A 26956-nucleotide genomic window follows, 5' to 3' on the forward strand; every position below is an offset into this window, starting at 1 on the left:
TGTATTTATTTATCTAGTCACCTTTTTGCTTTTCCAAAATAAAACAAATATGAAAGTATTTTTTCTTATAATATCAAATATACATATTATGCATCATGTATATATGTTTTGCTCACTATTCCATATTTGTATTTATATGTTTTTCATACACATATGTTTTTTCTTATTTTAGTGAGCCTATCCATCATATCTCATAATAATATATCTAAGGATAATATACATCATGATCTTATGATAAGTATGAAGAATCATCTTATACAAGTATGTAATATATCAGGTTAAAATTAGCTGCTTTATTTTCAATCTATGTACTATATATTGTTATTATTTATTTGTATTTTTTCTGTTTAAATATTGTGATATATTCAGATATGTTTTATGTATTAGGTAGTTCCAGGGTTACCAGCTATAACTTTACTACTAATTTCTAGGCCTGTAATGTAACATATTCCAATTTCTAGCACCATGCACTTTGTGTTTAACCTATTTGTTTGTGGAGTGTGGGAATCAAACAGGTAATTCTGTGGCTCTCATTCCATAAATAGCCTAGGTATCTACAGAGTCCCTAGTCTATGAGTAAGCGCCTGTAGGGGGCGCGAAAAGCGTCAGATTACACTGCATGTGTTTTACCTGCCATGTCTGCACTACTTTTAACATTGTTTAATAAATTTTTGATTTTTTTATTGGAGTTTTGGGAGCAGTGCCTGCCGTCTGTGCTTTTGTCTCTGTATTACATTGCGGTCTGATCCAGCGCTCTGGCTACGGCACTCCGTGTCACTTTGGGGCTTACTTTCAAACACGCCGACCGCTACCTGGTAGCATTCAGAGTCGGGACCCTTCACTTCCGGTTCATCGGAGTTGCTTGCAGGCTGCGTCTACACGCTTCTCTCTCGTCTGCCATGATTATTCACTAGTTACTCCTCATGAATTTTCTTAATGATGATAATAATTCTAGTTTATATTGAGATGGTATATGTAGTCAATAATCAATAGGATAATTTAGAAACCCTAATTTCATCAACTCTTGACTATGCCATTTAACTGCAGTTTGACACACTGAGTGGACGTGGACCTAACTATGGGGATGTATCAAGAGGGAGTGTTTTTGGGTTTCATAACATACATTGAGTGAGACCGCATATGTTACATTCTACTAACAAGTGAGACAAACTGATACTTCAATTTTGTTGTGATTTTCTATGCACCACAACTATGTGTCTTAAGTTTTTTAATACGATTCCAAACGTTGTCACGATTGCCCTTGATGTTGTTTTCCAGCTGGCTGTTAACACGCATAGAGGCGGCATGTAAACAAACCTCGTGATGACGTGTAAAGGGGGAGTATCCCTATGTACTGAATCACATAATTAAGTATGAATGGCTGAGATCTGTAATGATAGATCCTGCCAAGAAAAGGTAAGGTGCTGTTTTAAAGGGGTTGTGATTATATAGATGCCGCAATGTTACTTAACTTGTACAATGTAACGTATAAAGGGAAAGATGCACTGTGACTTACATATGTGGGTTTTCTTGGATGTATAATTATTAGGCTGGTTGCTCTGGTAATTACTACTATCAGTGAGAGTGCCCTTTCTGCCCAGTCTTTTATTTATATAAAAGACAGGAACATGACCTGTACCGGCCCAGCATAGGAACGGCAGGATCTCCACTCCCTTTCTGACCTACCAGACAGCCTGCAGGACAAGAGAGCACACAAAATCAGAAGCAGTAGTATTTTCATGTTTCACTGCCCTGCAATGCATTAGAGTGGGATCCACAGAGTTCCATAAGCCCCAGTGACCACTAATAGGCTGTGGAGGGTGCTGGTTCCTCTGCTTTCATTGCACCACAGAGTTTTCCAGAGAGCGCAGGGGCTGTCCCGGGAAACAATTCAGTGTGATGCTTCCTGCAGCTCTGGCTGCCCTGCACTCTCTGCCTGTCAGATCACAGTGATTCAGAGCCTGCTGCCCAACTCAGAGTTAATGCTGTGAGTGCTAAACAGAATCCTGCCTCCTAGCTGATCTGCTGTCTGTCATGTGGTAGCAATTTTTTTAAAAACCATGCACTGTTGCTTTTAATATGCACGCTGGTGACTCAGTAAACACAGTGTTTCGACACAGTAATGGGTCACGACACATGGTTTGAAGAACCCTGAGATAGAGCATGCAACTTTAAGCAACTTTCTAATTTATTCCTATTATCAAACAGGTATACTTAGTAACACTGTATGAGTGGATTGAATTAGTCTATAGGGAACCAGTCAGAAATTGGCTGAATGGGTAACCCCCAGGACGCTTGTAGGTAGGAGGATGCCTTTGAGCGCTTAGTGGTGTATGTTGATTGAATAGTGAGAAATTCCCAACACTCCGTTCTCCCTGACTGCATGAATATTGAAGTGAATAATCTGGTTCTCTAAAAGTAAGATCCCATATGGTCCAAATCCCATAGCTACTTTTTAATCTTTTCTTTTATCCTTATCCTTCATGTTATCTGTTTTGAGCGATGTTGCAGGAGGGTATCACTGATGTTTAACCCTCTTTACTGATAGGGTGTAGGAACTTATAATTTTTCTTTCTCTTTAAGATTTTAATGGTTACCAATAAAGTTTTATTTTAACTATTTACACATACTCCACACCTTCTCCCTGTAAATTGTGCTCAATTCAACACAGTGAAGTTCTATATCCTTGAACTGTGTTACAAGGGGAGAGTAACAGGGCTGCCGCCCCTGCAGGAAGGTACACTTTTGGTGCATGACATAATTTTTTTTATGTGCATATTTATTTTTTTGCTGCCTAACTTGGGCTTCATAATAGGGGCCATATGTGGTGGCATAATGGCTAGAATGGGAGGGGTGCTCCACTAAAACATCGCCACCAACAGCCTAATGGGTATTCATGGGGCCTAGCTTGATCTGGTAATTGACAAGCCCTGCTCTCACACAATCAGTTGCCCAAAAGCAGGAAGCAGGATTAAACCATAGAGCTTTTCTGCAGTCTTTAAAGTTGCCAAGTGGTGATTGCAGGTGGATAGGATGTTAGCTTGAGAACTTATCTGGGTAATGCAGATGATTGACAGGGATCCCGCTAAACAATAAGTAGGAGCATGCATGACTAGCACTGTAGTAAACAGTTGAGAAAATGAAATAATGTAAAATGCCTAAAAAAAAATATGTGTATTAATTAAAAGCTCTTTAAAGGGACAGTCTAGTCCAAAACAAACTTTAATTATTCAGATAGGTCATGGAATTTTAAACAATTTTCCAATTTACTTCTATCACCAATTTTGCTTTGTTCTCTTGGTATTCTTAGTTGAAAGCTAAATCTAGGAGGTTCATATGCTAATTTCTAAGCCCTTGAAGACCGCCTCTTAGCTCAGGGCATTTTGACAGTTTTTCACCACTAGAGGGTGTTAGTTCATGTGTTTCATATAGATAACACTGTGCTCACGCACGTGGATTCCCTAGGAGTCAGCACTGATTGGCTAAAATGCAAGTCTGTCAAAAGGACTGAAATAAGGGGCAGTTTGCAGACGCTTATATACAAGATAATCACAGAGGTAAAAAGTGTATTAATATAACTGTGTTGGTTATGCAAAACTAAGGAATGGGTAATAAAGGCATTATCTATCTTTTAAAACAATAAATATTCTGGTGTAGACTGTCCCTTTAATGCCCGCTCAAAGTCTCCAAATGAAACATAGACAATATACATAATAAAATCTAGTGTGAATGTGGTAATGTCTGCTATAAATGAAGTCCTCTGGCTATGATGTAACATGTCAAATGTACCTGCTAATAGCCTGTGAGCTATGTTAGTGCCAATGTAATCAGACTTTACCTGACAAGCGCCCACTCCACTGTGCTTACCAGCTGCAGAATAACTGCCTTCAATAGATAGCCCAAACATCTATCTAAGGGACCATTCCCCACAACAACTTTGGCAGGCTTGGGATTAATTCCATTTACTGGGAGTAATTCTGTCACTACTCAATACTCGAAACTCCCCTCTGTAGAAGCAGCTCCCTGAGGGGGAAATGGTCATCAAATCAGTCTAAGAAACCTTCTCAAAAAAGAATATGGAGCACCTCAATTCCTCCTGAGAGGCAAAGATAAGACTGGCATACCAGTGAGGTGGGAGGGATGAAGTGCTCTTGGAAGTTTGGGCTCCTCCTAGTGACCAGGAGTTGAATCCCAGAAGTTTTAACATACTATATACATTTAGATGAGTAAATTCTTTGGTCATCAGCATATTACTGCAATCCTGGCATCACCGACATTTAAAGGAACCTTTAGTACTTGTTAGCCAATTTGAAGTAGGTTCTTGTACAAAGTGACTTCTGGTTAACAAATCTTTCATATTTCTGGCTCTCCTATTTGTTATTAGCAAATGTTCTTGCAGTATTTCTCTTAGATCAGTATCTTGGTATACAATTGGCCAGTATTTAAAAAAAATCTTCTGGGTACTGATCATCAAATGTACTGATAATCCTTACTTTATTGCTCACTGTTCCCCCATGGCTGGATCTGTTGTTTAACATTTCTCTACAATCAGTATTTGTTAGGATCTAAAAACCTAACAAATATTGTGTGCTTGTGATTCAGGCAAGAAGCCATGAGATCTATATCTGGCAAACACCAACATCTCCCTATCCAGTCAAAAACTGCCTGATTTAGAGACCACTCCCCTGGGTGAAGATATTGGTGACTGAGATCACTTGCCTTAGGCTTGTTCACACCCAGAATGTGAATAGCTGGGATCCTGCAATGGTAATGTTCTGCTCAACTGATAATGGAGGGCACTTCCTTAATAACCAGAGAACTGTGAATTTTAACTCAATGGTTGATGTAAGCCACTGCTATGACATTGTCTGGCTGAAATTGAAAAATAGATTCTTGTCTGAGGTTGGGCCACCTCTGGAGAGCCCTAATGATTACTCATAGTTCCAGAAAGGTTATTGATAACCTTGCCTCACAAGGAGACACATTCTCTGTGCTCACTGAGACTCCCAGACAGCATTCAAACCTTGCAGACTGGCATCAGTGGAGATCACTACACACACTTGCCAAATATAAAAGGCTCCCTGTACAAAGAGATAGTGAGTCTGCCACCATAAAAGTGACTGTCTTTTCCTGTGATCTAACAAGATCTGCTAAGAGACAGATCCTTTTTGTGCCCATATCACTGATTCAGCATCTGCAAATGGAGGGACCGAAGATGAAATCTGGCTTGTTCACACCCAGAATGTGGATAGCCGATATCCTGCTATGGTAATGTTCTGCTCAACTGATAATGGAGGACACTTCCTTAGTAACCAGGGAACTGTGAGTTCCAACTTGATGGTTGATGTAAGCCACTGCTGTGACATTGTCTGACTGAAATTGAAATATGGATTCCTGTCTGAGGTTGGGCCACCTCTGGAGAGCCCTAATGATTGCTCGTAGTTCCAGAATGGTTATTGATAACCTTGCCTCCTGGGGAGACACATTCTCTGTGCTCACTGAGACCCCTAGACTGCACCCAAACCTTGGAGACTGGCATCTGTGGAGATCACTACACACACTTGCCAAAGAAAAGAGGCTCCCTGTACAAAGAAATAGTGAGTCTGTCAACATGTTAGTGATTGTCTTGTCCTGTGATCTGAGATCCGCTAAGAGACAGATTATTTTTGTTCCCATATCACTGATTCAGCATCTGCAAATGGAGGGGCCAAAGATGAAATCTGGCAAATGGACTGGCATCCGAGGTAGCAGTCATGAGACCCACAACTTTCATGCACTGAACAATGTAATGAGAAGGATTGAGTTTAAAACTGAGCACGGGCCTGTTGTAACTTTAGTCTGCACTGGGCTGTCAGAAAAAAATTCTCTGAATCAATTATCAACCTCAGAAAAGATACACAATATAATGAGTAAGGGGTTCTTTGAAAGGCTGATTTTCCAACCATGACTGTGAAGCAGTTGAAAAACTACTTGAGTGAAACAGTCAGATGCAAAGATGCTGCCTGGACCAAAAGGTCATCAAAGTAAGGACCTACAGAGATTCCTTGAGCTAAAAATACAGTCAACCTTGGTGAATACTCTGGGTATTGTTGCTTGATCAAATGCAAGAGTCACAATTTGTTCATGCTTGTCTAGGAAAGCAAATATAAGTAACCTGACATGACGTCTGTGAATGGAGATATGAAAATAAGCAATCTATGGTAGACATAGAATGACCCTCCTGCACTAAAGGAAGTTTTGCAAATTGTCTACACCTCGAAAGTAGGAACTTTTTGGAATTTGTTCAAGATAAGCCTTAAAAGTACCATCCTTTTTTTGGTAATATAAAGAGTTTGAAATAAAATACCTGGTGTATTTCTGAAGCCTGATCTGGAGAAATAAATCTCATTGCATTAAAGATCTCTCACACATGCCAGAAAGCCTTGGGCCTTTAAAGAATCTTCCTAGAGGAGGTTATGTTCAAAAGCTTATTTGACCTTCCTGAGAAATGATATCCTGAGAAAAGACCTCTCCCAAGCCTCTCAAAAAAGATTCAATATGCCCCCCCACCAGGGACTGATCTGGAATGGGAGCTCTTTATGTGGATTTGGAAGCTGGGGTAGACTTCTTGGAATGTTTGTTTCTAGATTAAGAAGGGTTGGGCTTCCAGGATGATTTGGTGAAACCTGAACTCTGGGTAGAGAAATAAGCTTTTTGATTCTTAGATTGCCAAAAGAAACAAAAACATCCTACGGATCTAAGCTTACCCTGAAACTTTTAATCCTGAGGCAGGGAAGCTCCTTTATCTCCGTGACTATAGCATCCAGTTCTGGCTCAAACAAGGTTTTACCCTGAAAGGAAAGAGATAGAAGCCAAATCAGCAGACCAAGATTCGAGCTATTAAAAAGCAGCATTCTTTGATTTAATGTGAACCATTTCCACATCTGCATCACAAATGAAGCTGTTTGCAGTTCTCAGGAGTTTCAAGTGATTCTTGATCTCATTAAGACTAGTTTCCCCAGAAGTGAATTCTGAAAGGTTGTCAAACAAAACTGCAGTAGCAGAAGCTACACCGGAACACTGACAGCAGTCCTAAACATAAAGCCTGTAAACTGAAATTACCTTTTATGAAAACATTTCATAAGGGATCCGTAAAAGAGGTAATATCCTCCAAAGGAATAGTAGTATGCCTTGCAAGAATGGATATAGCTGCATTTACCTTAGGAAACGTTTTCCACACCTCTGTATGTACAGAAGGAAGATTGAACATAGTTTTGAATGTGGCAGATGGAACAACACCTGGCTTAAGCCATTTATTAGAAATTAGATCAGAAACTGAATCAGGCATGGTAAAAATAGAAGGCTGTTTGGGGGCTGCCTTAAAAAAATTATCAATTTTTTAACTTGGTTGCTTGCCTGTAGCAAGAAAAAGTATCTGCTTCCAAAGCAATTGAAATTTCCTGTAATAAAGCATGAATATGCCCAAGCCTGAAATTAAAGGACACATCCTCTGTTACAGTGCAGGGGTTCTGAAACTAAGAAAATCTGTTTTCAGATGTAGATTCATAAGTACATCTTTTGTCTATGGGGAATTTAGAAGGGCCCCTCCTAAGGGAAGTCCCTGATAAGCCAAATTATATAGTAGGATCGCCTTCAAAAACTTGCATGCATCTTTGCTTAGTAGCTGGAGGCATAAGAGCGAACAATGAATTAATGGTAGAGTGAATATATTTTTTAAATTTTGGAGAAAGTTCAAATGAACCTCCCTGCATGCAGCCGTGGTAGGCTGTAGACCAGGGGTGTCAAACACATTTGAGTGCAACTCACGTGGGACCTTCATATCTTGCCACTGCTAAACAAAGCAGTGGCGTTTGCTTTAACTGTACACATTTCAATAGATTGTGTTCTGTAACATAGAAACGCGCTCAAATGCTTTTAAGAAGGTGACACACATGCTCCATCTGGTTGCTATCCCAAGTCCATGCTTTTTTTCCCTTTCTCTACCAGTCCTGTTACGAACATTCGCAGTTTAGCATATGCATAAGCATAGTATAACATTTCCTCTGCGTTATAAAAAGAGGATAACAATGCTCTCAGCATAGTGATCCACTGTTTATTTAGTGACAGACATATACCTGTTGTGATAACTGCCGAGAATCTATTTCACCTATGAATGGAAATGGCGGAATAAATGGATACAGTTATTGTAATGGAGAGTTAAATGGAGATTGCACCCATGTGCAGCCCTAACAATAAGCACGCTTGCTCTTTAAAGGGACACTGAACTCAATTTTTTTCTTTTGTGATTCAGATAGAGCATGCAATTTTAAGCAACTTTCTAATTTACTCCTATTATCAAATGTTCTTCATTCTCTTGGTATTTTTATTTGAAAAGCAAAAATGTAAGTTTAGATGCCGACCCATTTTTGATGAACAACCTGGGTTGTTCTTGCTGATTGGTGGATAAATCCATCCACCAATAAACAAGTGCTGTCCAGGGTTCTAGGCTTTCTTTTTCAAATAAAGATAGCAAGAGAACAAAGAAAAATTGATAATAGGAGTAAATTAGAAAGTTGCTTAAAATTGCATGCTCTATCTGAATCACGAAAGAAAAAAAAATTGGGTTCAGTATCCCTTTATATAATAAGAAAATTATAATTATAATTTTTCATATTATTTTTCATGGCGGTGTTGAGGGCTGCAAAACATTAGGTTGTGGGACATATGAGGCCCCCAGGCCGCCACTTTGACACCCCCCGCTGTAGACCCTTTAATGCTCTGATACAAAGGCAGTGCAGCACAATCTTGCCTAGATATAGACGCAGACTTAGCACATGAGGTACACAGTAGGAGGGAAAACCTGAAAATCATTACAAAGCAAAAACAAGCTGGAAGGGGTTCAATTATCAGTGGCTCTCTAAATGATCAACTGATGGTCCAGAGAACTGAGCCACACCAACTTGCTCCAAAGTAAAATACAGATGAATAAGTAATGAAAGCAGCTTAATTATAATTATTACAGACAGACTGAAGCAAATAAGCTGTAAGAACACAGTGTGTGCCATTTCTGTCTATTACTTCCCTTAAGGGGTTAACAATGTGAAACTGAATAATCCCTATAAGGCAATACAATGAGATAAACTGACAAACAAGTGCTGAAATAACTGTAATAAAACAGTAAAGGTTAATAACAAATAACACAGAAAACAATGTGTTAAATAATTTTGTCCCCTAATATGATACAATGCTGATATGATCAAATCTCACCACCTCCAACAGTCCCAAGACCACCTTCCAACTTGCTGAGATGATTATTGCACAACAGGAACAAGAAAAAATTGAAACAGGGAGACAAGCTAAAACGCATACAAAAAAGGTTAATCCTTAGCAATCCTGCACTACCAGTGAGAGCTAAAACCAAAACTTGGCATCAAAACCAAGATTTTGTGCTGGTGAGAAAATAAGGCTGCATTAAAGGGATAGTAAAGTCCAAATTAAACTTTCTTGATTCAAAAAGGGCATGCAATTTTTAACAACTTTCCAATTTACTTTTATCATCAAATTTGCTTTGTACTCTTGGTATTCTTAGTTGAAAGCTAAATCTAGGTATGTTCATATGGTAATTTCTAAACCCTTGAAGACTGCCTCTTATCTGAATGCATTTGACAGTTTTTTCAAAGCTAGAGGGCGTTAGTTCATGTATTTCATATAAATAACATTCAGGTAGATTACGAGTTATGCACGCTAGAGGTTTTTAAAAAAAGCAACAAAAGTTGTGATATTTCACCCTCTATAGCGCAGCCATTACAAGTTTTGAAACAGCCGGCTTGTGTGTGCGATATGGTTGCGTTGAGCTCCGCACACAATACAAGCGCTGTTTTGATGTGCTCGTGTATGCTTTCCCCACCCCATAGACATCAATGGGGAGAGAGTGTCAGAAAAACACTTGTGATCGCGTAATGAAAAGCTCCGTAGCGCAGCCCCATTGATGTCTATGGGGAAAAAAACGTTACGTTTAAACCTAACACCCTGACATAAACCCCAAGTCTAAACCCCTCTAATCAGCTGCCCCCGACATCGCCGACACCTACATAATGTTATTAGCCCCTAATCTGCAGTCCTGATATCGCTGCCACCAAAATAAATCTATTAACGCTGCTTTTTAATGCCCGCTGGTATTACGAGTCTTGAAATGACAGGCTCACCGCTCACTTTTTTGGCCAGACTCGGAAATACCGCAAATCCACTTACGTCAATTGTGTATCCTATATTTTCAATGGGACTTGCATAGTGCCGGTATTACGAGTCTAACCAAAAGTGAGCGGTAGACCCTCTCCTGTCAAGACTGGTACCGCATTTTAAAGTCAGTAGTTAAGAGTTTTACACTACAACGCCGTAGCATAAAACTCTTAACTAAAGTGCTAAAAATTACACTAACACCCATGAACTACCTATTAACAACTAAACTGAGGCCCCCCACATCCCAAACACTAAAATAAATATTTTAACCCCTAATCTGCCGAACCGGACATCATCGCCACTATAATAAACATATTAACCCCTAAACCGCCGCACTCCCGCATCGCAAACACCAGTTAAATATTATTAACCCCTAATCTGCCTGCCCTAACATCGCCGACACCTACCTACATTTATTAACCCCTAATCTGCTGCCTCCAACGTCTCTGCCACTATAATAAAGTTATTAACCCCTAAACCTAAGTCTAACCCTAACCCTAACACCCCCTAACTGAAATATAATTTTAATAAATCGAAATAAAATTACTATCATTAACTAAATTATTCCTATTTAAAACTAAATACTTACCTGTAAAATAAACCCTAAGATAGCTACAATATAACTAATAATTACATTGTATCTAGTTTAGGGTTTATTTTTATTTTACAGGCAACTTTGTATTTATTTTAACTAGGTACAATAGTTATTAAATAGTTATTAACTATTTAATAACTACCTAGCTAAAATAAAGACAAATTTACCTGTAAAATCAAACCTAACCTATGTTACAATTACACCTAACACTACACTATAATTAAATTAATTACCTAAACTAAATACAATTAATTACAATTTAAAAAAAATATCTAAAGTACAAAACCCCCCCCACTAAATTACAGAAGATAATAAAATAATTACAAGAATTTTAAACTAATTACACCTACTCTAATCCCCCTAACAAAATGAAAAAGCCCCCAAAAATAAAAAAAAGCCCTACCCTACACTAAATTACAAATAGCCCTTAAAAGGGCCTTTTACGGGGCATTGCCCCAAAGTAATCAGCTCTTTTACCTGTAAAAAAAAGTACAATACCCCCCCAACATTAAAACCCACCACCCACACACCCAATCCTACTCTAAAACCCACCCAATACCCCCTTAATAAAACCTAACACTAACCCCTTGAAGATCACCCTACCTTGAGAAGTCTTCACCCAACCGGGCCGAAGTCCTCAACGAAGCCGGGCGAAGTGGTCCTCCAGACGGGCAGAAGTCTTCATCCAAGCCGGGAAGATGAGGTCCTCCAGACGGGTCGAAGTCTTCATCCAGGCAGCATCTTCTATCTTCATCCATCCGGTGCGGAGCAGGTCCATCTTCAAGACATCCGTCGCGGAGCATCCTCTTCAAACGACGTCCAACTGAAGAATGAAGGTTCCATTAAATAACGTTATCCAAGATGGCGTCCCTTCAATTCCGATTGGCTGATAGAATTCTATCAGCCAATCGGAATTAAGGTAGAAAAAATCCTATTGGCTGATGCAATCAGCCAATAGGATTGAAGTTCAATCCTATTGGCTGATCCAATCAGCCAATAGGATTGAGCTCGCATTCTATTGGCTGATCCAATAGGATTTTTTCTACCTTAATTCCGATTGGCTGATAGAATTCTATCAGCTAATCGGAATTGAAGGGACGCCATCTTGGATGACGTCATTTAAAGGAACCTTCATTCTTTAGTTGGACGTCGTTTGAAGAGGATGCTCCGCGTCGGATATCTTGAAGATGGAGCCGCTCCGCGCCGGATGGATGAAGATAGATGCCGCCTGGATGAAGACTTCTGCCGGTCTGGAGGACCTCTTCTTCCCGCCTTGGATGAAGACTTCTGTCCTTCTGGAGGAACACTTCGCCCGGTTTCGTTGAGGACTTTGGCCTGGTTGGGTGAAGATTTCTCAAGGTAGGGTGATCTTCAAGGGGTTAGTGTTAGGTTTTATTAAGGGGGGATTGAGTGGGTTTTAGAGTAGGGTTGGGTGTGTGGGTGGTGGGTTTTAATGTTGGAGGGGGTATTGTACTTTTTTTTACAGGTAAAAGAGCTAATTACTTTGGGGCAATGCCCCGCAAAAGGCCCTTTTAAGGGCTATTTGTAATTTAGTATAGGGTAGGACTTTTTATTATTTTGGGGGGCTTTTTTATTTTATTAGGGGGATTAGATTAGATGTAATTAATTTTAAAAACTTGTAATTATTTTATTATTTTCTGTAATTTAGTGGGTTTTTTTTCCGTACTTTAGATAATTGTATTTAATTGTATTTAGTTTAGGGAATTAATTTAATTATAGTGTAGTGTTAGGTGTAATTGTAACTTAGGTTAGGTTTTATTTTACAGGTACGTTTGTATTTATTTTAGCTAGGTAGTTATTAAATAGTTAATAACTATTTAATAACTATTCTACCTAGTTAAAATAAATACAAAGTTGCCTGTAAAATAAAAAATCCTAAGCTAGCTACAATGTAACTGTTAGTTATATTGTAGCTATGTTAGGGTTTATTTTATAGGTATTTAGTTTTAAATAGGAATAATTTAGTTAATGATAGTAATTTTATTTCTATTTATTGAAATTATATTTAAGTTGGGGGGGTTAGGGTTAAACTTAGGTTTAGGGGTTAAGAACTTTCATATAGTGGCGGCGACATTGGGGGCGGCAGATTAGGGGTTAATACGTGTAGGTAGGTGGCGGCGACATTGGGGGTGGCAGATTAGGGGTTAATAAATATAATGTAGGTGTCAGCGATGTTGGGGGCAGCAGATTAGGGGTTAATAAGTATAATGTCGGTGGCGGCGGTGTCCAGAGCGGCAGATTAGGGGTTAATAATATAATGTAGGAATCAATGGGGCTGCATTAAGAGCTGAACGCTGCTTTTTTGCAGGTGTTAGGTTTTTTTTCAGCCGGCTCTCCCCCATTGATTCCTATGGGGAAATCGTGCACAAGCACGTTTTGCCAGCTCACCGCTACCGTAAGCAGCGCTGGTATTGAGGTGAGATGTGGAACAACATTTTGCTCTACGCTCACTTTTCTGTGGCTAATGCCGGGTTTCTAAAAATCCATAATAGCAGCGTTGTCTGCAAGTGAGCAGTGAGGGAAAACTGCTCATTAGCACCGCACCCCTGTTACCGCAAAACTCGTGATCTAGGTGTAACATAAACAAAATAACGAACAAATTATCTAAATTAATAACAATTATTCCTATTCTAATACCCATTTTTTTTAAAAAACACCCCAAAATAAAAAACCTAATCTATAATAAACTACCAATACCCCTTAAAAGGGCCTTTTGTAGGGCATTGCCCTAAGTTAAAGCGACAGTCTACAACAGAATTTTTACTGTTTAAAAAGATAGATAATCCCTTTATTACCCACCCCCAGTTTTGCATAACCAGCACAGTTATATTAATATATGTTTTACCTCTGTGATTACCTTGTATCTAAGCCTCTGCAGACTGCCCCCTTATCTCAGTGCTTTTAATAGACATACAGTTTAGCCAACCAGTGCAGACTCCTAAATAACTCCACGGGAGTGAGCACAATGATATCTATATGACACACATGAACTAGTACTGTCTAACTGTGAAAAACTTTCAAAATGCTCTGAGCTAGGAGGCGGTTTTCAACGGTTTAGAAATCAGTTTGAGCCTGCCTAGGTTTAGCTTTTCAAAAATACCACCAAGGGAACAAAGCAAATTTAATGATAAAAGTCAATTTGAAAGTTGTTTTAAATGGCATGCTCTATCTGAATCATGAAAGTTTAATTTTGACTAGACTGTCCCTTTAAACAGCTCTTTACCTGAAAAAAAAAAATACAAAGACCCACTAGTATTACAAACCCCCACCCCCGTCAAACTCACAAAATACAAAAAACTATCTATAAAAAACCTAATCTACCCATTGCCCTGAAAACCCCTCTTTAGATATTCACAGTTGCTGAAGTCCCGCTTGAAGGATCCTAATCCTGGCGGCTCCATCTTCCTCCAGGAGGCATCTTCTGTCTTCATCCCGGCGGGATCTTCTATCTTCATCCCGGCGGCATGGAGCGGGTCCATCCTGAAGACATCCGGCGTAGAGCATCCTCTTCATACGGTCGCCGCTGTATACTGAATCTTCAATGCAAGGTACGTGATTCAAAATGGCGTCCCTTGCATTCCTATTGGCTGATTTGATTTTGGAAGTTCAAATCAGCCAATAGGATGAGAGCTACTGAAATCCTATTGTCTGTTCAAAACAGCCAATAGGATGAGGGCTTCTGAAATTCTATTGGCTGTTCAATTCAGCCAAAAGAATTTCAGTAGCTCTCATCCTATTGGCTGATTTAAACATTTTGAATCGCGTACCTTGCATTGAAGATTCAGTATACGGCGGTGACCGTATGAAGAGGATGCTCCACGCCGGATGTCTTCAGGATGGACCTGCTCTGCACAGCCAGGATGAAGATAGAAGATGCCGCCGGGATGAAGATAGAAGATGCCATCTGGATGAAGATGGAGCCGCCTGGATGAAGATGGAGCCGTCGGGATGAAGATCCTTCAAGCGGGACTTCAGCAACTGTGAGTACCTAAAGAGGGATTATTGTTAGGTTTTTTTTAAGGTTTTTTTGGGTGGGGTTTTTTTAGTTTAGGGTTTGGGCTTTTCTTAAAAGAGCTAAATGCCTTTTTCAGGGCAATGCAAAAGAGCTAAAAGTCCTTTTAAGGGCAATGCCCATACAAATGACATTTTCAGTTAGGTTTTTTTATTTTGGGAGGTTGGTTTGGTGGTGGGTTTTACTGTTGCGGGGGTCTTTGTATTCTTTTTACAGGTAAAAGAGCTGTTTAACTTTTACGGGCTATTAGTAGTTTATTGTGCGCTAGGGATTTTTTTATTTTGGGTGGGTTTTTTTTATTTTTATAGCGCTATTAGATTAGGTGTAATTCTTTTTTATTTTTGATAATTTTTTTAATGTGTATTTTAGTTTTCTTTAATTGGTAGTTAGTTTAATTTTAGTTTAATAGTTATATTAGTTTAATTGTTAGTTTAAACTTAGTTTTTGTAATTGGACAGGTAAGTTTTAATTTAATTTAAGATAGGGAAATTGTAATTTTAATATAAAGTTAGGGGGGCGTTAGGTTTAGGGGTTACTAGTTTAAATGAGTTTATTACGATGTGGGGGGCTTTCGGTTTAGGGGTTAATAGTTTAATTTAGTATATTTTGTTGTGGGGGCTTGCGGTTTAGGGGTTAATAGGTTTATTATAGTGGCGGTGGTGTAGGGGTTAATAACTTTAGTATAGTGGGGGCGATGTGGGCGGACGGCAGATTAGGGGTTAATAATATTTAAATACTGTTTGTGATGCAAGAGGGCGGCGATTTAGGGGTTAATAACTTTATTATAGTGGTGACGATGTCGGGGAGCCGCAGAATAGGGGTTAATACATTCTATTAGTGGCGGCGATGTTGGGAGTGGCAGATTATGGGGTTAATAACTTTAATATAGTATTCGCGATGCGGGAGGGCCTCGGTTTAAGGGTTAATAGGTAGTTTATGGGTGTCAGTGTACTTTGTAACACTTTAGTTATGAGTTTTATGTAACAGTTTTGTTGCTTAAAACTCATAACTACAGGGAGTGCAGAATTATTTGGCAAATGAGTATTTTGACCACATCATCCTTTTTATGCATGTTGTCTTACTCCAAGCTGTATAGGCTCGAAAGCCTACTACCAATTAAGCATATTAGGTGATGTGCATCTCTGTAATGAGAAGGGGTGTGGTCTAATGACATCAACACCCTATATCAGGTGTGCATAATTATTAGGCAACTTCCTTTCCTTTGGCAAAATGGGTCAAAAGAAGGACTTGACAGGCTCAGAAAAGTCAAAAATAGTGAGATATCTTGCAGAGGGATGCAGCACTCTTAAAATTGCAAAGCTTCTGAAGCGTGATCATCGAACAATCAAGCGTTTCATTCAAAATAGTCAACAGGGTCGTAAGAAGCGTGTGGAAAAACCAAGGCGCAAAATAACTGCCCATGAACTGAGAAAAGTCAAGCGTGCAGCTGCCAAGATGCCACTTGCCACCAGTTTGGCCATATTTCAGAGCTGCAACATCACTGGAGTTCCCAAAAGCACAAGGTGTGCAATACTCAGGGACATGGCCAAGGTAAGAAAGGCTGAAAGACGACCACCACTGAACAAGACACACAAGCTGAAACGTCAAGACTGGGCCAAGAAATATCTCAAGACTGATTTTTCTAAGGTTTTATGGACTGATGAAATGAGAGTGAGTCTTGATGGGCCAGATGGATGGGCCTGTGGCTGGATTGGTAAAGGGCAGAGAGCTCCAGTCCGACTAAGACGCCAGCAAGGTGGAGGTGGAGTACTGGTTTGGGCTGGTATCATCAAAGATGAGCTTGTGGGGCCTTTTTGGGTTGAGGATGGAGTCAAGCTCAACTCCCAGTCCTACTGCCAGTTTCTGGAAGACACCTTCTTCAAGCAGTGGTACAGGAAAAAGTCTGCATCCTTCAAGAAAAACATGATTTTCATGCAGGACAATGCTCCATCACACGCGTCCAAGTACTCCACAGCGTGGCTGGCAAGAAAGGGTATAAAAGAAGAAAATCTAATGACATGGCCTCCTTGTTCACCTGATCTGAACCCCATTGAGAACCTGTGGTCCATCATCAAATGTGAGATTTACAAGGAGGGAAAACAGTACACCTCTCTGAACAGTGTCTGGGAGGCTGTGGTTGCTGCTGCACGCAATGTTGATGGTGAACAGATCAAAACACTGACAGAATCCATGGATGGCAGGCTTTTGAGTGTCCTTGCAAAGAAAGGTGGCTATATTGGTCACTGATTTGTTTTGTTTTGTTTTTGAATGTCAGAAATGTATATTTGTGAATGTTGAGATGTTATATTGGTTTCACTGGTAAAAATAAATAATTGAAATGGGTATATATTTGTTTTTTGTTAAGTTGCCTAATAATTATGCACAGTAATAGTCACCTGCACACACAGATATCCCCCTAAAATAGCTATAACTAAAAACAAACTAAAAACTACTTCCAAAACTATTCAGCTTTGATATTAATGAGTTTTTTGGGTTCATTGAGAACATGGTTGTTGTTCAATAATAAAATTAATCCTCAAAAATACAACTTGCCTAATAATTCTGCACTCCCTGTACTGCTCTCAGATGGCGGTACGGATCTTGTCGTTATAGGGTATAACACAAGCTTTTTAGCCTCAACGCAAAACTCGTAATGGCTACGCTATGGAAGTCCCATGAAAAAACGTAATATTTACGAGTGCGGGACTAATGTTGCGTTACAGGCTAAAAGGTTTGCAGTACAGCTATACCAAAAAGACTTGTAATGGCTGCGTTACTGTTTTAACGCTGAAATTACCATTTTTTCAGTGTTAAAAGACAAACACACAACTCGTAATCTACCTGATTGTGTTCACACACGTTGAGCCTGCAGAGGCTTAGATAATTACAGAGGTTAAAGGTATATTTCTATAACAGTGTTGGTTATCTATCTATTTAACATTTTTAGTGTTTACTATCCTTTTAAGGTCTCCAGTACTCCAGAAAGAGCTAAAGCCATCTGTAATAATTTAAAGAGAAAGTAACCTCATTTTGACTAAAGATTTAAAAGTACTCAAAAGTGCTTAAAACTGCTATATAAATTGTATGGTATATAAATATAGAACCCCAGAGTATGTGAATCATGTGTACATGGTCATACTAATAGCCCATAGACTATGAAGGCACAAACTACTTATCTATTAGCACCTTCCCCCACTGTGCTTACCTCAGCTGCGCAATTGTTTTCATTAGACGGGCCCATCCGAGGCGGTGCAAGCATGGTGCTAAGGATCTCACAAGTAACAGGGGGGCGGAGCCAAGCCATCCTGGAGCATGGCAACATTTTTCTGAGCTCCGTAGTTGTCGTGGCTCTTAAATCAGATAACAGGTGAGTTAACTCATTATATCTGTGCAGGTCCTGAAATCTCAGATCGGAGCAACTTGGGGGAGAGCTCTTCAGTGATTTTGGGCGTAGAGTGAGTCTCCAGCAGCAGATATCGATAGCGCTCCGTTATCCACAGAGCTATAGCCGCCAACATCTTGGATCTGGCCCGTAGAGGACTGCCGAACATCATAGCAGCCTAAAAGCTCCTCACAACTGAGGTGATTGTATCTGGCTAGGTGTGGGGAGACCCTTTGGTGCTGTAGCATGATATCAACCGTATATACAGGATCGCTAGGTGAAGGTTGTCTGACACTGCACTCTGGTAAGCACACGTGGCTCCTGAAGTATTTCTAAGAGGAGTAGTTTCATAGGCAGGAGACTGACAAACAGACCAGCAGCCATCTCTGTGTGCTGGGGGAACGCCACAGCTATGTTTTGATAGAGGTTGGAGGCCATTTTGTTCCCTCTATAACTTTCCTTGTATTAGTGACGTTCCCCACATAATCCTGATTTATGGTCCTATTGACCTAAAAAGCCATAATTGCCTGCGGATATAAGCTATCCATACTGTTAAGCATTCTGCAGAGGATCTTTGTATCTTGAGAACGTTTTTACCTGAGGTTTCACTTTTCCTCCCATTGCAAGGCCATATCATGGCTTCTAAAAAAGGGCCTAAAATAGACAAACAAAGCAAACCTTCACAGTCAACCCCTTCTGTGTCTACATTCTTTCAAACTTCAGAGAGTTTGGAGACATCACAGTCACAAGGAGAATTCACTACAGAATCTCAAGCACATTCCTTGCCCTTGCAACCTACCCCTCTAGATGTACTGCAGTCACAGATTGCAGGCCTCCCAACAAAGACCGATTTGGAATCCTTGTAACCCTAACACCCCCCTAACTTAAATATAATTTTAAAAAATCTAAATAAAATTACTATTATTAACTAAATTATTCCTTTTTAAAACTAAATACTTACCTATAAAATAAACCCTAAGATAGCTACAATATAACTAATAATTACATTGTAGCTATCTCAGGGTTTATTTTTATTTTACAGGCAACTTTGTATTTTTTTTAACTAGGTACAATAGTTATTAAATAGTTATTAACTATTTAATAACTACCTAGCTAAAATAAGTACAAATTTACCTGTAAAATAAAACCTAACCTAAGTTACAATTACACCTAGCACTACACTATAATTAAATTAATTACCTAAATTAACTACAACTAATTACAATTAAATGAAATAAACTACGAAAAAAAACAAACACTAAATTACAGAAAATAATAAAATAATTACAATTTTTTTAAACTAATTACGCCTAATCTAATCCCCCTAATAAAATAAAAAAGCCCCCCAATATAAAAAAATCCCTACCCTATACTAAATTACAAATAGCCCTTAAAAGGGCTTTTTGCGGGGCATTGCCCCAAAGTAATCAGCTCTTTTACCTGTAAAAAAATATATAATACCCCCCAACATTAAAACCCACCACCCACACACCCAATCCTACTCTAAAACCCACCCAATCCCCCCTTAATAAAACCTAACACTAACCCCTTGAAGATCACCCTACCTTGAGACGTCTTCACCCAACCAGGCAGAAGTGGTCCTCCAGATGGGCAGAAGTCTTCATCCTATTCGGGCAGAAGAGGTCCTCCAGATGGGCAGAAGTCTTCATCCAGACAGCATCTTCTATCTTCATCCATCCGGAGCGGAGCGGGTCCATCTTCAAGACATCCGACGCGGAGCATCCTCTTCCTTCCGACAACTAACACTAAATGACGGTACCTTTAAGTGACGTCATCCAAGATGGCGTCCTTTCAATTCCGATTGGCTGATAGAATTCTATCAGCCAATCGGAATTACGGTAGAAAAAATCCTATTGGCTGATGCAATCAGCCAATAGGATTGAAGTTCAATACTATTGGCTGATCCAATCAGCCAATAGGATTGAGGTTGCATTCTATTGGCTGATTGGAACAGCCAATAGAAGGCGAGCTCAATCCTATTGGCTGATTGGAGCTGATTACTTTGGGGCAATGCCCCGCAAAAAGCCCTTTTAAGGGCTATTTGTAATTTAGTATAGGGTAGGGAATTTTATTATTTTGGGGGGCTTTTTTTACTTTAGTTTATTTTTTTAAATTGTAATTAATTTAATTTAATTGTAGTTAATGTAGGTAATTTATTTAATTATATTGTAGTGTTAGGTGTTAGTGTAACTTAGGTTAGGTTTTATTTTACAGGTAACTTTGTACTTATTTTAGCTAGGTAGCTATTAAATAGTTAATAACTATTTAATAACTATTCTACCTAGTTAAAATAAATACAAAGTTGCCTGTAAAATAAAAATAAATCCTAAGCTAGCTACAATGTAACTATTAGTTATATTGTAGCTAGCTTAGGGTTTATTTTATAGGTAAGTACATTTAGTTTTAAATAGGAATAATTTATTTAATTGTAGTTATTTTATTTAGATTTATTTAAATAATATTTAAGTTAGGGGGGTGTTAGGTTTAGGGTTAGACTTAGGTTTAGGGGTTAACACATTTAATATAGTGGCGGCGACGTTGGGGGCAGCAGATTAGGGGTTAATAATTGTAGGTAGGTTGTAGCGACATTGGGGGCGGCAGATTAGGGGTTAATAAATATAATGTAGGTGTTGGCGATGTTAGGGGCAGCAGATTAGAGGTTAATAATATAATGCAGGTGTCGGCAATGTCGGGGACGGCAGATTAGGGGTTAATAAGTGTAAGATTAGGGGTGTTTAGACTCGGGGTTCAGGTTAGGGTGTTAGGTGAAGACATAAAAAGTATTTCCCCATAGGAATCAATGGGGCTGCGTTAGGAGCTGAACGCTGCTTTTTTGCAGGTGTTAGGTTTTTTTTTCAGCCGGCTCTGCCCAATTGTTTCCTATGGGGAAATCGTGCATGAGCGCGTTTATCCAGCTCACCGCTACTGTAAGCAGCGCTGGTATTGAGGTGAGATGTGGAGCTAAATTTTGCTCTCCGCTCACTTTTCTGTGGCTAACGCCGGGTTTGTAAAAGCCCGTAATACCAACGTTGTTTGTAGGTGAGCGGTGAGCAAAAACTGCTCGTTAACACCGCAAGCCTTACCGACAAAAACTCATAATCTAGCCGTATATATTTCAAGAATATCTTAGATATAACATACAGAAGAAATATTAAAAAAACATATTAAAAAACATATGTATATATGAGAGACCACCCGTGGTATAAAATTTAAAAAATTTAAAAATAATGAAAATAAATATTCCAAGAAGAAAAAAATATCTCAGAAAAAATAGCAGCGACTGAATGGCAGCATGAGCAATATGATCCAATTCACTTGCTAATGGAAGTTTTTCAAATGTAGTATCCCAAAAGTGGCAAATTACCAAAACTTTATTACCAAAACTTTATATTTTAAAGTGTCACTGTAAGTTTCTTCTAGACAGTAAGCGTATATTCAATTGTATTGCAGATAATGTCCACCTCTATGTTACGGTATATGTGCCTCCTTTAATTCCCCTGGTTCAAAACAACTGTTATAGTGTATTACCTTTTCAAAGTTGGTGTCCTTTAGGTGTGATTAAGGTTTCTTACCACACTTTCTTTTCCTTTTAGGCAAAACAGGGTACTGAGATTCTGCAGCCTTCAGCTGCTGGCGTTTTCTTACTACTTGGTTATACCGCTTCTGTGTTTTTTCGTCACGTGTTTGATTTCTGCCAATCCGGGTGCTGTATGACCGTTCAGGCAGAGTTTCAGCGTGTGTCCTCCCAAATGTTTAACAGAGGGCTCTGTTTTCCAACTGTGAGAGTATTCAGGTGCGTCTACGCGTTTCAGCCAATCATGGGCCTTTATCAAGATGACCTGGTCTTTCTTTATTCCTTCTTTTATAATTGTTCTCATTCTCATTATGGGAGTTTACTAGTGTGGTCCTGCCTTCCAATTGGTTCTGGTTACTATCCATCAATGTCTCAATATTCTTTTAATGGTATAAGCTGCCATAAAAAATCGCTACCAGATGATTCAATGTTGCCATTCAGGTTTATGCATCTATTTACCAATGAATCATAATGCATAGAAAATATGTATAGAGAATAAATAAAAAATATTATAATACATAAAAAATGCGTATTTGAAATAAAGGTCTTATAATTATAGCAATATTCAATTAAAAAATAACTATTTCAATAGCTCTATATTCTACCAGCAAGTACTTAAAACACTATATATATTTTCTATTTTATGATATGACAAGTATACATTATCCAAAAAAGAAGTAATCTAATCTTCTAGTACAGAGTGTGTTAATGTACTTATTAGAACTATCCATAATAATAGAACTTATCCTATAATATAAAAGGCCAAGTGTGTTTGTCCAAAGCTGTCATGCGCAGTAGAAACAGCACGAGGACAAACACACCTGGCCTTTGAGTCCCTAGCTGATCTGCGACAGAAGTGGGCGTGGCCGGGTGTGAGCAGGGGTGTGGCCGGCATGAAGGGGGTGTGGCCGGGCGTGAATGACCGTGAAGGGGCGTGGCCGGGCGTGGCCAGGTGCGGTTGCGCGATAGAGGGGAGAGAGATAGAGAATGAGGGGAGAGAAATAGAGAGGGGAGAGAGATAGAGAGGGGAGAGAGAGAGATAGAGAGGGGAGAGAGAGAGGGGGGAGAGAGAGGAGGGGAGAGAGATAGAGAGAAGGGGAGAGATATAGAGAGGGGGGAAAGAGAGAGGAGAGAGAGGGGGAGATAGAGGGGGGAGAGAGAGAGAGAGAGGGGGGAGAGAGAGGGGTGGGGGAGAAAGAAATGTGGGGGGAGAGAGAGGGGTGGGGGAGAAAGAGGGGGAGAAAGAGGGGGAGAGAGAGGGGGGAGAGAGAGAGAGCAAAAGAGAGGGGGGGGGAGAGAGAGCGCAAAAGAGGGGGGGGAGCGCAAAAGAGAGGGGGAGAGAGAGAGCGCAAAAGAGGGGGGGAGAGCGCAAAAGAGAGGGGGAGAGAGAGAGAGAGCAAAAGAGGGGGGAGAGAGAGAGAGCAAAAGAGGGGGAGAGAGAGAGCACAAAAGAGATGGGGAGAGAGCGCAAAAGAGAGGGGGAGAGAGAGCACAAAAGAGAGGGGGAGAGAGAGCGCAAAAGAGAGGGGGAGAGAGAGTGCAAAAGAGAGGGGGGAGAGAGAGCGCAAAAGAGAGGGGGGAGAGAGTGCAAAAGAGAGGGGGGAGAGAGAGCGCTAAAGGGGGGGGAGAGAGCGCAAAAGAGGAGGGAGAGAGAGCGCAAAAGAGAGGGGGGAAGAGTGCAAAAGAGAGTTGGGAGAGAGCGCAAAAGAGATGGGGGAGAGAGAGCACAAAAGAGATGGAGAGAGAAAGCGCAAAAGAGAGGGGGGAGAGAGAGCGCAAAAGAGAGGGGGAGAGAAAGCGCAAAAGAGAGGGGAGAGAGAGAGCACAAAAGAGAGGGGGGAGAGAGAGCGCAATAGAGAGGGGGAGAGAGAGCACAAAAGAGAGGGGAGAGAGAGCAAGAGAGAGCACAAAAGAGAGGGGGAGAGAGAGCAAAAGAGAGGGGGGAGAGAGAGAGAGCAAAAGAGAGGGAGGAGAGAGTAAAAGAGAGGGGGAGGGAGAGAGCAAGGGGTGGGACCGCTGTACTGCAAAAAATGGCCCGTGTGAACGGGCTTTAGGACAAGTACCCTATTGGGGTATAAAATACTGTAACATCAGAACCTCTGTCTCTTTTTCTTATCTTACTTATCCTGGAAAGATGGCTGATGGTGGACACCTTGGAAAATGTGGCTAAGTATATTCCTATAATTATTTTAGCATTATTGGACAAATTGGGGTTATTGTAGTAAAGTTGCCCTGTATTCAATATGTGGACTGTGTATATATACCTGTAAATATTTCTCTTATTATTAACATATATTGATTCCAAATAAACTGTTTGGAAAAAAATGGAGACCCTCTCATATATATATATATATATATATATATATATATATATTATTATTATTATTTATTTTTTTTTTTTTTTAAATAAGTTTTCTGAAGAAAATGCATGGTTTGGAAAACCTGTATTTCAGGTGGAATTGTCTGTATAAATTTGCATTTCTATAGAGTTTCGTGGTTGATGGTAAATTAGTAGCTCAGTCAAAGAAAATTTCTCATTTTAGAGCAAATAATACAATTCAATTGTGTGTTACTGCAAAATGTTTAAATTTAACTGCAGTAAAGTTAGATTATAGAAAAGTTTTTGTATGCAGTACTGTATTTAAATAGAGCAAATAATGGTTGGTTTCAGCAGGCCTGTTGTATAAGATATTAGTTTTTTTGGTAAACTTTGTTTATTTTCACTGCTGGGATTTATAGATTGTCTGTAGCTTTACATTTGACCTGCATTTTATTTGAGAGTAAAATAGTTTAGAATTTTTGTTTTATGTAAAAATCTAATGAATTTTAGAGACGTGTTGTGTTGGTCCCATCTAAATGTTTTTACAAACAAAAGCTTTACAGTACTATTTAATAGCGATTGACTTCTGCCCCTTTATAAATGGAATATAATGTACATTTTATAAAGATACTAATTTTCTTTTTCAAAGGATTTGTTTCTGTGAATGTGTTACACCCAGAGCTGTAGCTTGCCCTATGCATAAATTTTATTCTGAATTGTTCTGGAATTTGTATTTGCATTTGTTTGCATGAGATTTGAACTTTAAATGTATAGTCTAGTACAATTGAAATTTGGTTTTGTTTGAATATTCACTTTTGTGAGCAAATGTTTCAGATTGCATGGGAAATTGTGTAGAATTTAAAGTTAAGAAATTACAGTTTAACTTTGGGAATATGCTAAGCCATAAGCAGTTTAAAGCATATTTTGTTTTTCCCTCCCTCTTCTTCCATTTCTTTGTTTGTAAGTAGATAGTTCAGATTTTTAATTAAGTTTGTATGAAATACAAAAAGGTGTAACCTTTGTTTGGGTAACAAAGTTAAAAATTTGCATTTTCCTGTGTTTGGAGCAGATCCTGGAACCAAAACTACAGTTGAAATTAGCATTCTATAGAAACTTCCTGTACTTACCTGAAACCAAATAAAAGTGCAATTTGCTTACAAACTGGTTTATGAGGTTGTACGCCTTAATACATTTATTTGCCGTAAAGGGACAGTCTACCATATAATTGTTATTGTTTTAAAAGATAGATAATCCCTTTATTAGCCATTCCCCAGTTTTGCACAACCAACACTGTTATATTAATATACTTTTAATCAATGAAGAATGTACCTTGTATCTAAGAATAGTGATGTCGCGAATAGTTCACCGGCGAATAGTTCCCGGCGAACATAGCATGTTCGCGTTCGCCGCGGCAGGCGAACATATGCGATGTTCGATCCGCCCCCTATTCGTCATCATTGAGTAAAAGTTTGACCCTGTACCTCAGAGTCAGCAGGCACATTCCAGCCAATCAGCAGCAGACCCTCCCTCCCAGACCCTCCTACCTCCTGGACAGCATCCATTTTAGATTCATTCGGAAGCTGCATTCTTAGAGAGAGGAGGGACAGTGTAGCTGTTGGTGATTTAATAGGGAAATTGATAGCTAGGCTAGTGTATTCAGTTTCCACTACAGTCCTGAAGGACTCATCTGATCTCTGCTGTAAGGACAGCACCCCAAAAAGCCCTTTTTAGGGCTAGAACATCAGTCTGCTTTTTTTTTTTTTCCTGTGTAATCTAATTGCAGTTGCCTGCCTGCCAGCGTGTGTGTCAGGCTCACAGCGTATACTGTGCCCACTTGCCCAGTGCCACCACTCATATCTGGTGTAACAGTAGTGTAGATTTAAAAAAAACAACACTTTTTTGACTGTGTTAAATAATAGCAGTCAGTTTGCTTCACACGTGTGCGTTTCAGTGCCTGCCTGCCAGGGCACAGTGTCACCCCAGTGCAACTCATATCTGGTGTAACAGTAGTGTAGATTTAAAAAAAACAACACTTTTTTGACTGTGTTAAATAATAGCAGTGAGTTTCCTTCACACGTGTGCGTTTCAGTGCCTGCCTGCCAGGGCACAGTGTCACCCCAGTGCAACTCATATCTGGTGTAACAGCAGTTTAAATATAAAAAAAACAACACATTTTTGACTGTGTTAAATAATAGCAGTCAGTTCCCTTCACACATGTGTGTTTCAGTGCCTGCCTGCCAGGGCACAGTGTCACCCCAGTGCAACTCATATCTGGTATAACAGAAGTTTAAATATAAAAAAACAACACTTTTTTGACTGTGTTAAATAATAGCAGTCAGTTTCCTTCACACGTGTGCGTTTCAGTGCCTGCCTGTCAGGGCACAGTGTCACCCCAGTGCAACTCATATCTGGTGTAACAGTAGTTTAAATATAAAAAAACAACACTTTTTTGACTGTGTTAAATAATAGCAGTCAGTTTCCTTCACACGTGTGCGTTTCAGTGCCTGCCTGCCTGCCAGGGCACAGTGTCACCCCAGTGCAACTCATATCTGGTGTAACAGTAGTGTAGATTTTAAAAAAACAACACTTTTTTGACTGTGTTAAATAATAGCAGTCAGTTTCCTTCACACGTGTGCGTTTCAGTGCCTGCCAGGGCACAATGTCACACCAGTGCAACTCATATCTGGTGTAACAGTAGTGTACATTTAAAAAAATGACTGTAATAAATTGAATAGCAGTTAGTTGTCTGCAAGCGTGTGTGTCAGGCCTACAGCGTCTACTCTGTCAACTTCTGCCAGTGAACAGTGCCACTC

The sequence above is a fragment of the Bombina bombina genome, chromosome 6 (genome assembly GCF_027579735.1).
Source record: "Bombina bombina isolate aBomBom1 chromosome 6, aBomBom1.pri, whole genome shotgun sequence".
Lineage (NCBI taxonomy): Eukaryota > Metazoa > Chordata > Amphibia > Anura > Bombinatoridae > Bombina > Bombina bombina.